Here is a 10247-nt window from a genome sequence, read left to right on the forward strand (position 1 = left end):
AAACACCACTAAATTCATTTGAAGCGAAAAAAGATAGTGGCAAACACTACTATAAAATTACATGTTGTAGTGTTTTTTTATAAGTAAACGCAAGAATAGCATGCCTAAATTTTTATCACGAATATAATATTTTTTAAGTTATAAATAATCATTTTTATTAATGTTCATAAATTGTTTTACTAAAAATTGTTTATAATTTTAGACTCTATTTATTTGTTTACAATTTACTGTTTCATACATAAAAATAAAAAATAAAAAACACTTATCTTGAAGATTAAAACAATCGTTAATTATAAAATGTGGTACTTTAAGAACATCATTTTTGTAATTTACCTGGCAAAGTTTGTACAACAAAATTTTTTTCGTCGTGCAAACCCTTTTATAAAGGAACTTTGTGTTGTTGCACCGGAAGCTTGCACGATGGAGCAAATTTCCGTCACACAAGCGTCTATACACCAACCCCTCGCTGCGGCGACCAAAAAAAGCTCCGCAGCGAACTCTTGCATGACAAATTTATATTACTCCGTGCAAAAATCAACTTAGCGATGTTTGAAGTTACCGCGGTGCAAAAATCCTAATACTAATCGATTGAGAAAATAGCACAAGTTTAATTTTTATTAATATTCAAAATTCTGAAGATTTAACTATCTTAGCAAAATAATAAACAAATAATTAGCTGTTTAGCCATCTAAAACACTAGCAATTTGGTTTTAGCCAACCTTTCGTTAATTTCCCGTAAATAGCCATCTTGCTTACGTGGCAGCTTATTAATTGAATTTGTTTTACCTTTTTGTCCTTACGCTATTTTAATTAGGCATTTTTTTTAAAAAATTTCGAATTAAATATTGAGACCGAATAGGGAAGTTTTCAAATTTGAAATTTGAATTTTGAGCAGATTTTGAAAGATATCAGCCATTAATTGTCATAATTTCCAGAATTTTCGTGCTCAAAATATTTCCAGAATTTTTCAGTTTATTTACACGAATACACTGTAAATAGGCTTTGTATTTACAGTGAATATACTGTAAATAAGCTTCGTATTTTCACGAATATACTGTTAAAATGATTTCTATTTACACGAACATACTGTAAATAGGCTACCTATTTACGCGAATAAATAAGCAAGCACTTGCAAATCCCCAATCCCTTTTAATCCCATATGTACAAGAATAAGAAAAAAAAAAAAGCAAAAAGCCTTAAGCCATCATCAACCTCTTGACATCGCCGCCGACCTCGCGATTGGACGACCCAGCCCCCCCGGGCTTGGCGTGATTATAGACGGACTCGAAGGCGTTCATACACACGCTCGAGAACCCGACCATGCCCTCGAAGACGTGAGGCAAACCCATCTGAAGATTGTTGAGCGTCATCGTCCTCGTCACGCCCACGGACTTGTCGTGCCTAGTCCTCTCCTCCTCGGCCCTCGCCCTCAGCGCCTCGACCCGGGCCCGCTTCTCCGCCACCGGGCTCCTCTTCCGGGCGGGGCCCGCCGAGTACGGCCCGAACTTCCCCTCGAGCGTCCTCAGCTCCCCGGCTCTCCGCTCGAAGTCCCTCGACACCGACTCGGCTCTCTTCCTTTGCTTGAGCTCCTCGGACTGTTGGACCACGATCGCGTGGATCACGGTCAGGAACGAGTTGATGGCCTCCGAGGGGACCCGGTCGGGGATGAAACCAGAGCTCGCTTTTTTTTTTTTGGGATTTCGTTTTTGAATTGTGTTTGAATGAGAGAGAAGATGCGTGTATATTCGGTATTAATTACAGCGCTTAATGAAGGTCCTTGAAATACGCGTCAGTTATTATCCAAAGATTTGCTTTAATTGATTTTATTTTCGTTAGGGGAACGGGCGAGAACAGTTGCGAGGATATATTGGTATTTTTAACTATGTAAATAAATTCGCCCGGCTATTAACACAAAATTAACCAAATGTTGGCTAAATCCAAAACTGTATATTTTTAGGAGGCTATTTAGCTATATAACCATTTATACCCAATAATAAAAGTGTCATACTATCTATAACTTATACACACCGGCCGGTGGATACAAACTTTATTCTATATATAACTTTTACTGATCTATTTTTTATTCTTTATTTGTTTATTTTTTTTGGAGGAATTTTACAGATGTATTTTAAACTTCGATTATTTCACTGAATTTAAATGAATTATAGTTATTTTTCAGAGGTATCAGTTTCAATAATTGTCTAGAAATATTTATTCTTGCAATATCTAAGCATAGAGTAATCAACCAGACAGACAAACAAAAATAGTGACCAAAACGTACTTTTCACTTTCTCTTGATATAAATTGTGGGGGAGAGCGAGCTAGAGAGCCATATAGGCTTCCTCTCACAAAAGAGCACTGTAACAAAAACAGAGAACGGAGATCAGAGAGAGATACATTATGTGGAGAAGAACTGAGGCTCATCCGACGGCCAGCATGGCAGCGATAGCGATGGTTGCCACAGCCGCGATGCTTCTCCTAGCCAACTCTAGCTCCTGCGCGGCGGCGGTGGCTCTGGGTGGCGATGGAAACGTGACATATGGCGGCGGCGGAGGTGGGTTCGTTATGACTGAGGAGATGGAGCTGGAGATGCTCATTGAGGACCTCTACTTCAGCGTCCACGTCAGCCGAGTCCTGGTCGACCAAATCAAACCAGCTGGTACGGGCACCGGGGGCACGGGCAAGCCCGGTAAACAGGCTTGCCCAACAGATCAGCATGGAAAGGCCAATTGTGACCCCAACGCCAACGGGAAAAACAAAGGTGGATGTAAAGACACCTATTGCAAATTCTGATGATGAAATAAACTGTGTGCTCACTTCATTACTACTATTTTATATCCGTTAATTAATATAAATTATCAGCATTATTGTTTGCTTACTTCGTTTGGTACGCACGTACGTACCGGCTTGTGCTGCGTTACTGCTATATGTGTGTATGTCTGCGTGTTGTGGGTGTGTGCTGCATTAATTAAGAGCAAAAGTTTTTTTTTGTTGAATGTGATACTAATCAAGAAATTTCCTTCTTTTTATAGAAAAAAAAAAAAAGAAATTTCCTTCTGTTTATAATGAGTCGTTGGTCTTGAATGTTTGGTGGTGTGGCTATTACTATAAAAATTCATGTTTTAATCTTGGGCAAGCTTAGTGTTTAGCCAAATAGTCCACTTCCTTTTAAAAAAAAAAAAAAAAAATCCCAAATCGCCTAGCACTTCCGAGACCGTCACTTCCCCGCGTAACGCCGGAGTGAGACCGTCACGTGCATGGCGACATGCCCCGCTGGAGCATCTCCGCCGCGAGCTGCTCGGAGAGTCGGAGCGGAAGGACAGCGAGGAGGCTCTTGTCCTGACGTCTGGCGGCGATCGGAGGCTCCGACACGTCGATCTGCAAGCTTAGTGACGGCGTCGGCGAACTCCAGGAGAGGCTTTAGGAGGCCGAGCATGATGAGGACGGCGGAGAAGCAGTTTAACGGTGGAGGAAGGCTCTGTTCTTGTCTTCTTGAGCGTGGAGGCGCAATCGTACTCTTCGATTAGGTTGTTTAGGTCTTCGTCGTCGGTGATCTAGACCAACGCGTCGAGATCCTCAGTCGGACGCTGAAGGGGAAGGAGCAATCGACGACGAGGACGCAGGTTTTGCTGCTGAGGTAACGGAGCTTGCCGTCGGGGTAGCGTTGGAGAATTTTGCCGCCATATCTGTAGCCTGTAGAAGAATTTGATTGTGGTTGTTTTGGATGATTCGATCATAGTTAGTTGCGTTTTGATATTTGATTATTCATTTACGTGATAACGAGAACTGAACTCTATAGTGTGTTTTTTTTTCTTTTCCATTTTTGTTTTGTTTGAATCACTAGGGATTTTTACTTGGATGTTTCCTGTAATTCTTCACTCTCAAAGTTCAATAGATATTTTTTTTTTTCAATCAGAATTGTATGAGTGAATTGTGTTTGTTGTTAGTTAACCAAACTATTAATGAGAGTAACTGTCAATTAATCTTACTATTAATAAGATTAATCATTATTATTATTTTCGCTAATAAAATTAATTGTTGTTGTTTTTGTTAACACAATTAATCGCTATTATTGGTTTCATTAATAAGATTAATTGTCGGTTAGTCTTATTGTTAATAAGATTAATTGTTGTTTTTGTTTTCATTAATAAGATTAGTTGTAGTTTTTGTTTTCAATAATTAGATTAATTGTAATTATTTTCGTTAATAAGATTAACTGTTATGGTTTTTGTTTATAAAATTAACTGTTTGTTATGGTTTTTGCTAATAAGATTAACTGTTTGTTATTATTTTCGTTAATAAAATTAAATGTTGTTATTGTTAATAACAAGTTGAAAAAGGTAATTATTCTCTTATTTTAAACAGGCTTGCCCGAATTATGAGCATGGAGAACACAGCTATGACCTCAAACCCAACGGGGAAAACAATGGCGGATGTAAAAGCACCGATTGCAAATCATGATGAAATAAATTGTGTGCTCTTTACGTTACTACTATTTTATATCGGTTAATTAATATAAGTTCTTAGCATTATTGTTTGTTTACTTTGTTTGGTACGTATGTACGTACTGGTCTGTGCTGCGTTACTGCTATATGTGTGTATGTCTGCGTGTTGTGGGTGTGTGCAAGGATTTAAATACCGTTACCGTTCCGAGCCTTCGAATTTACTGGTAACCGCCCGTACCGTAAAGGAATACCGGGGGAAGCGAGAAAAAAAAAGAAAACCGGTACCGTTGAACTTACCGTTACCGTAGAGGAATACCGTCAAATACCGGTATTTACCGAGGGGAATTCAGAAAAGAAATATACAAAAAAACATACAAACTACGTAGGATAAAATTCATAAAATTAAAAATAGTGTAGAATGTTTCAACACAATACGAAATTACAAACACAACAAAAAGTAAGTTTAATAACCAAAATGATAAAGTTCAACACAATCCACCAAATACTATTGTTCAACAAATTCAACATAGGAGGGATACAAATGACTACTCAAAGGGACCGTATGCAGCGGTCATACAGTAATCATACCAAGTCATGTAATGAGCATATGCACTAAAGTACATGTTCAAGTGATAGTCGTACTCATACTGAGATGAACCAACAGACATGGAGTGGAGGGGATAACCTAGAACTGGTTGCACCATTTCGGGAGCGTAACTTGATGCATAGGAGTCCTGGTAGTTGTAACTGGAAGATCCGTCATCATAAGATGACTCTGTGCCTTGAGGACCAATTGATACCGATCCGAAGTTGTAGGACAAGTCATCAACGTCATTGCTAGACGTAAACAACATGGCATCATTCATACCTCCGCCCTGACCTCTGCGCCCGTATCCTGAATAAAAAAAGGCAGGGTGATGAAGACGATCAAAATCTTCTTGCGATGGTGCGTATCCAAGTTGAGAACCGCCGACATCACCAAATGAGGTGCCTCCAGCAGTAAAGGAACCCCCAGACCGATAGGAACCTCTAGCACCTCCCCCTGATCCACCGTCACCTGCACCTCCACCTGCTCCGCTTGATCTACGGCTTGAACCTCCGCCATCTGACTCCGAACTGTCTCCGGATCCGCGTTGAGGTTGGACATCCTCGTTCACCACTCGATCCGGATCAACTCCATGCTCTCGAGCCGCTTCAGCTACTGCCGGATCCGGGTTCTGGTTGACGTCGTCCATGTGAACTTCGTCAATCCAGCGGAGCATTTCGTCGTCTCCCTCATTTTCGTTCCCCGAGCGTTCGAAAGCTCGTTCGATGATATCCAAAGGATCCAGGGGGTTGAGGTTGTTGTCGTGAATCCGAGTTGCTTCTCGGAGCTGCAACTTCATGTTGTATGAGCAGAAAACAAGCTTCTCGAGTCTGCCGTACGCTAGACGGTTCCTTTGTTTTGTGTGGACGAGGGCAAATGTACTCCAATTCCTCTCACAAGCGGAGGCGGATGCAGTTTGTGACAAAATTCGAATAGCCAACGTCTGTAAAGTCGGGGTCCAATTTCCGTAAAGCTCCCACCACTCACCTGCAATCATGTGACATAAATCATATCATGTCATTTATTACCATTCCATGACATAGTTAATGGCTTAATGCATACAATTCATCTCACAAGCTTACTTGCACAAAGGGTGCCTCGTGCCGAAACAACACTTCTTTGTGAGAAGTCCCCTCGAGCGTCTCGAAATGCGATTAACTGTAATTAGAAAATCAAATAAGACTCATATATTCATAATGTGATATAGCTTGTAACAATTTATAGTTTTATACCTCTCTCCCAAGAGTTGACCCATCAAGATCCGAATGCAAGAAGTCGAACACCCTTGTCACAGCGGCCATGTGGGTATTGTCCATGTGGATATCCGGGTTAAACAGCAACTTTGGATTTAGGAAGAAAGCTGCAATGTGTAGTGGATGTTCCATTTGAGTACTCCATCTGTGGTTCACGATGTCGACAACCCATTTCTTCCCACTCATCGCTTCCAACTTCTTTCTCATCTCGTGGAAGACGTAGTATAGTAATCCCATCGTGGGATGCACCTCAGTGTCCACTAATCGAAGAGTGGTGTACATCGGCTCGAATATGGCACACACTTCGTCCACCGAATGCCAGAATCTGGGATTTAAACAAGTCTCGGATATGGATGTACCTGTAGGAGTTGCACTCAATTTGGAATCATCCCACCATTGACTACTGAACATTGTCCTCAACGCAGCTCTCTTCTCTCGGAGACTTCTGAGAGCTAGGTAGTTTGTGGCAAATCTTGTTGCGCCGGGACGGATGATTTCACCTGGGGATGTCTCCCGTAACTTGGACAACACAGTGCCGTGGTTGTAGATGAACTTAGTCGCATCCCTCGCAGATTTGATAGTTTGCTTAACACTATCTCTCTTCCCAATATCTTCAAACATCAGATCTAGACAATGTGCAGCGCAAGGTGTCCAGTACACATGGTACTTGCGTTGTAATTTCAACCCGACACTCCTGTAGTTCGAACCGTTGTCAGTCACAACTTGGACGACATTCTGTTTTCCGATTTCTTTGAGCGCTGACCTCAATATTCCGTAGATGTTTTCCCCTGTTTTCGTATGCTTTGATGCATCAACGGACTTTAAGAACACCGTGGCACCAGCACAATAAACCATAATGTTTATGATGCTCAGTCTGGTCGGCCCCGTCCAACCATCAGTGAGTATGGTGCAGCCGTATTTTACCCACCGCTTCTTTTGTTCTTCAAGGTAGTTCTCTGCGTCTGCAACCTCCATATCGAGGTACTTGTTATGAATTTCATACGGAGTTGGTATAGGAACGCCTGGACCTGCAATATGCCAATATAAATCATGTTAACGTTTCAAGAACACATGCGATTCGACAATATGAAAAAAAAAATTACTTATCACGAATTGAGGATTACATAGGTCTTGAGCGGACGCTATCATGTTTTTGAACTCATGCGAGGCGGCCTTACTCGCCGGCACATGTTGGTGAACAAAGAATTTTGTTATGTGTCTTCCGAGCCACGTTCTCTTCTTCGGATCCACGATCTCATCAATTTTTGTTTGCTTCGCACTCGCTGACTTATATAATGACGGAGCAGCTCGTGGAGATTTTGCCGTAGAACCACTGTCGGGCCCCGACATCATCCGAGCCTCCCATTCCGTCTGCGCCGCCTCTTGTCTTGACCTCTTCATAACTGCTCGTAATTGCGCTTCGTATGCTTCTTCGTTTGATTCTTCCCCGCCAACATTTTTAGTCAATGTCTTTTGAAGCGTAGATTCCAACGACTTTTTGTTCTTCTTTTTTACGACATTGCCTTGAAGTAAAGCTTGCATCTCTTCTCTCACTTCAGGAGGGACTTTCTCACAGAATTTGACACTCCTCGTTGGGTCTACATGGGCTAGGTGGTTTTTCACTCTCGTGATGCCGCCACCTCCCATAATGTGCTCGCAAAATATGCACTTGTGGCCGCTACTTTTCCCGGGAATAGGTGTGCAATACTTCCTAGCTGGGTCGGGGGCCGACATTCTTGCAACTTGTAATCTACAAATGAACAAATAACATTTACACAATATCACTAACTAATTATCAACTTGTAATATACACAAACTCTAAAAGTAAAATTATCAAATAATTCGGATTAAATCCAAAAAAATTACAAACATCAACACAAAATTTCTAAAATTAAAAACAAGTCACAAAATTTCTTCATAAATCAATAAACAAGTTCATCATAACCTTAATCATCACTAACTAATCACAAAATTATCAAATAATTCGGATTAAATCCAAAAAAAATTACAAACATCAACACAAAATTTCTAAAATTAAAAACAAGTCACAAAATTTCTTCATAAATCAATAAACCACTTCATCATAACCTTAATCATCACTAAATAATCAAAAAATTACCAAATAATTCGGATTAATTACAAAAAATTAGAATCATGAACACAAACCTTAAATCAACACTACATTTAAGTTCACAACTATCAATTTATACTTAATCTTCAAAAATTATCAAGAAATTTCAAGTTTTAAACTCAAAATCATCAAAAAATAAAATTTGGCCGGGAAATGGACCGGGAAAGGAATTACCGGCGGGATCTGGGAAGATTTGGCCTTCGGCGCGTCGGGAACTTGGCGAGACGGCGGGATCCGGTCGGGAAGCTGGCAAATCTGGTCTGGGTCGCGGCGGTTTTTGAGCTCCTTCTTCCCGGGAAGTGGGAACCGGGTTTTGTTTTTTTTTTAATTGGACCGGACCGGGAAGTGGGAACCGGGTTCCCACCCGGACCCCGGTCCGGTTCCCCCGGAACCACCGGAAAACTCCGGTTTTGGTGGTTCCGGTGCCGGGTAGCTCCAAAAAGGGGGAACCGGACCGGTTCCCGTCCGGTTCCCCCGGTATTTTAAACATCGTTAAATGTTGTTATTGTTAATAACAAGTTGAATAAGGTAATTATTCTCTTATTTTAAATAGGCTTGCCCGAATTATGAGCATGGAGAACACAGCTATGACCTCAAACCCAACGGGAAAAACAATGGCGGATGAAAAAGCACCGATTGCAAATCATGATGAAATAAATTGTGTGCTCTTTACGTTACTACTATTTTATATCGGTTAATTAATAAAGTTCTTAGCATTATTGTTTGTTTACTTTGTTTGGTACGTATGTACGTACTGGTCTGTGCTGCGTTACTGCTATATGTGTGTATGTCTGCGTGTTGTGGGTATGCGGATGTAAAAGCACCGATTGCAAATCATGATGAAATAAATTGTGTGCTCCTTACGTTACTACTATTTTATATCGGTTAATTAATATAAGTTCTTAGCATTATTGTTTGTTTACTTTGTTTGGTACGTATGTACGTACTGGTCTGTGCTGCGTTACTGCTATATGTGTGTATGTCTGCGTGTTGTGGGTGTGTGGTGTTATGCCGTCTTTTTTTTTTATGGTAAAAACGACACCTCAATTGCAAAAACGACGTTACAATATAAAAGGACAATTTAGTCCAATGCTAAAAATACGCATGACTAAAACCAAGCGAATTTTCAACAAGCGACAAGCGAATTTTCAACAAGCGACAAGAGAATTTTAATCAAGCGGCATGTTTTCCCTATAAATAGCTCACTCACACAAATCAAAAGGAGAGGGACTCGGAACTCAGAATCCTCTGAACTCAAAATTCTCTCAACCCCAGAGACTCTCAACCCCAGAATTCTCTCAGCCAAATACTCTCCCAACTTCAAAATTATCCCGGATCATAGACAAAAACCGAGAGCCATCTCTCGGCGGGAGGAAGAAAAACAAAAATCCAAGAATCCATTCACATAGCAAACACACTCGCCCTGAACTACGTCATGACCTGATCCCGCAAAGCGGGTACGTAGGCAGCTCACGAAGAGCACGGTCACGCCCCCCAGGTTCGACCTCCAGGCGAGCTCGACCCCCCAGGCGAGCTCAACCTCCAGGCATGCTCGACCTCCAGCCAAGGTCGACCTCCAGGCGAGCTCAACCTCCAGGCGAGCTCGACCCCCCAGGCGAGCTCAACCTCCAGGCAGGCTCGACCTCCAGCCAGGGTCGACCTCCAGGCGAGCTCGACCCCCCAGGCGAGCTCAACCTCCAGGCAGGCTCGACCTCCAGCCAGGGTCGACCTCCGGGCGAGCTCGACCCTCCAGGCGAGCTCAACCTCCAGGCAGGCTCGACCTCCAGCCAGGGTCGACCTCCAGGCGAGCTCGACCTCCAGGCGAGCTCGAC

General features: G+C 41.9%; 1 pseudogene; it reads right to left on the minus strand.

Moving 5' to 3' along the window:
- Window positions 1-1196: 1196 nt before the first annotated feature.
- Window positions 1197-2399, minus strand: LOC149407980 (protein ALTERED PHOSPHATE STARVATION RESPONSE 1 pseudogene; annotated as a pseudogene).
- Between the last annotated feature and the right edge of the window lie 7848 nt (window positions 2400-10247).

This window comes from Urtica dioica, chromosome 1 (assembly GCF_054948205.1).
Source record: "Urtica dioica subsp. dioica isolate 48M chromosome 1, U.dioica_male_clone48M_v1_H2, whole genome shotgun sequence".
In the NCBI taxonomy this organism is placed as follows: Eukaryota; Viridiplantae; Streptophyta; class Magnoliopsida; order Rosales; family Urticaceae; genus Urtica; species Urtica dioica.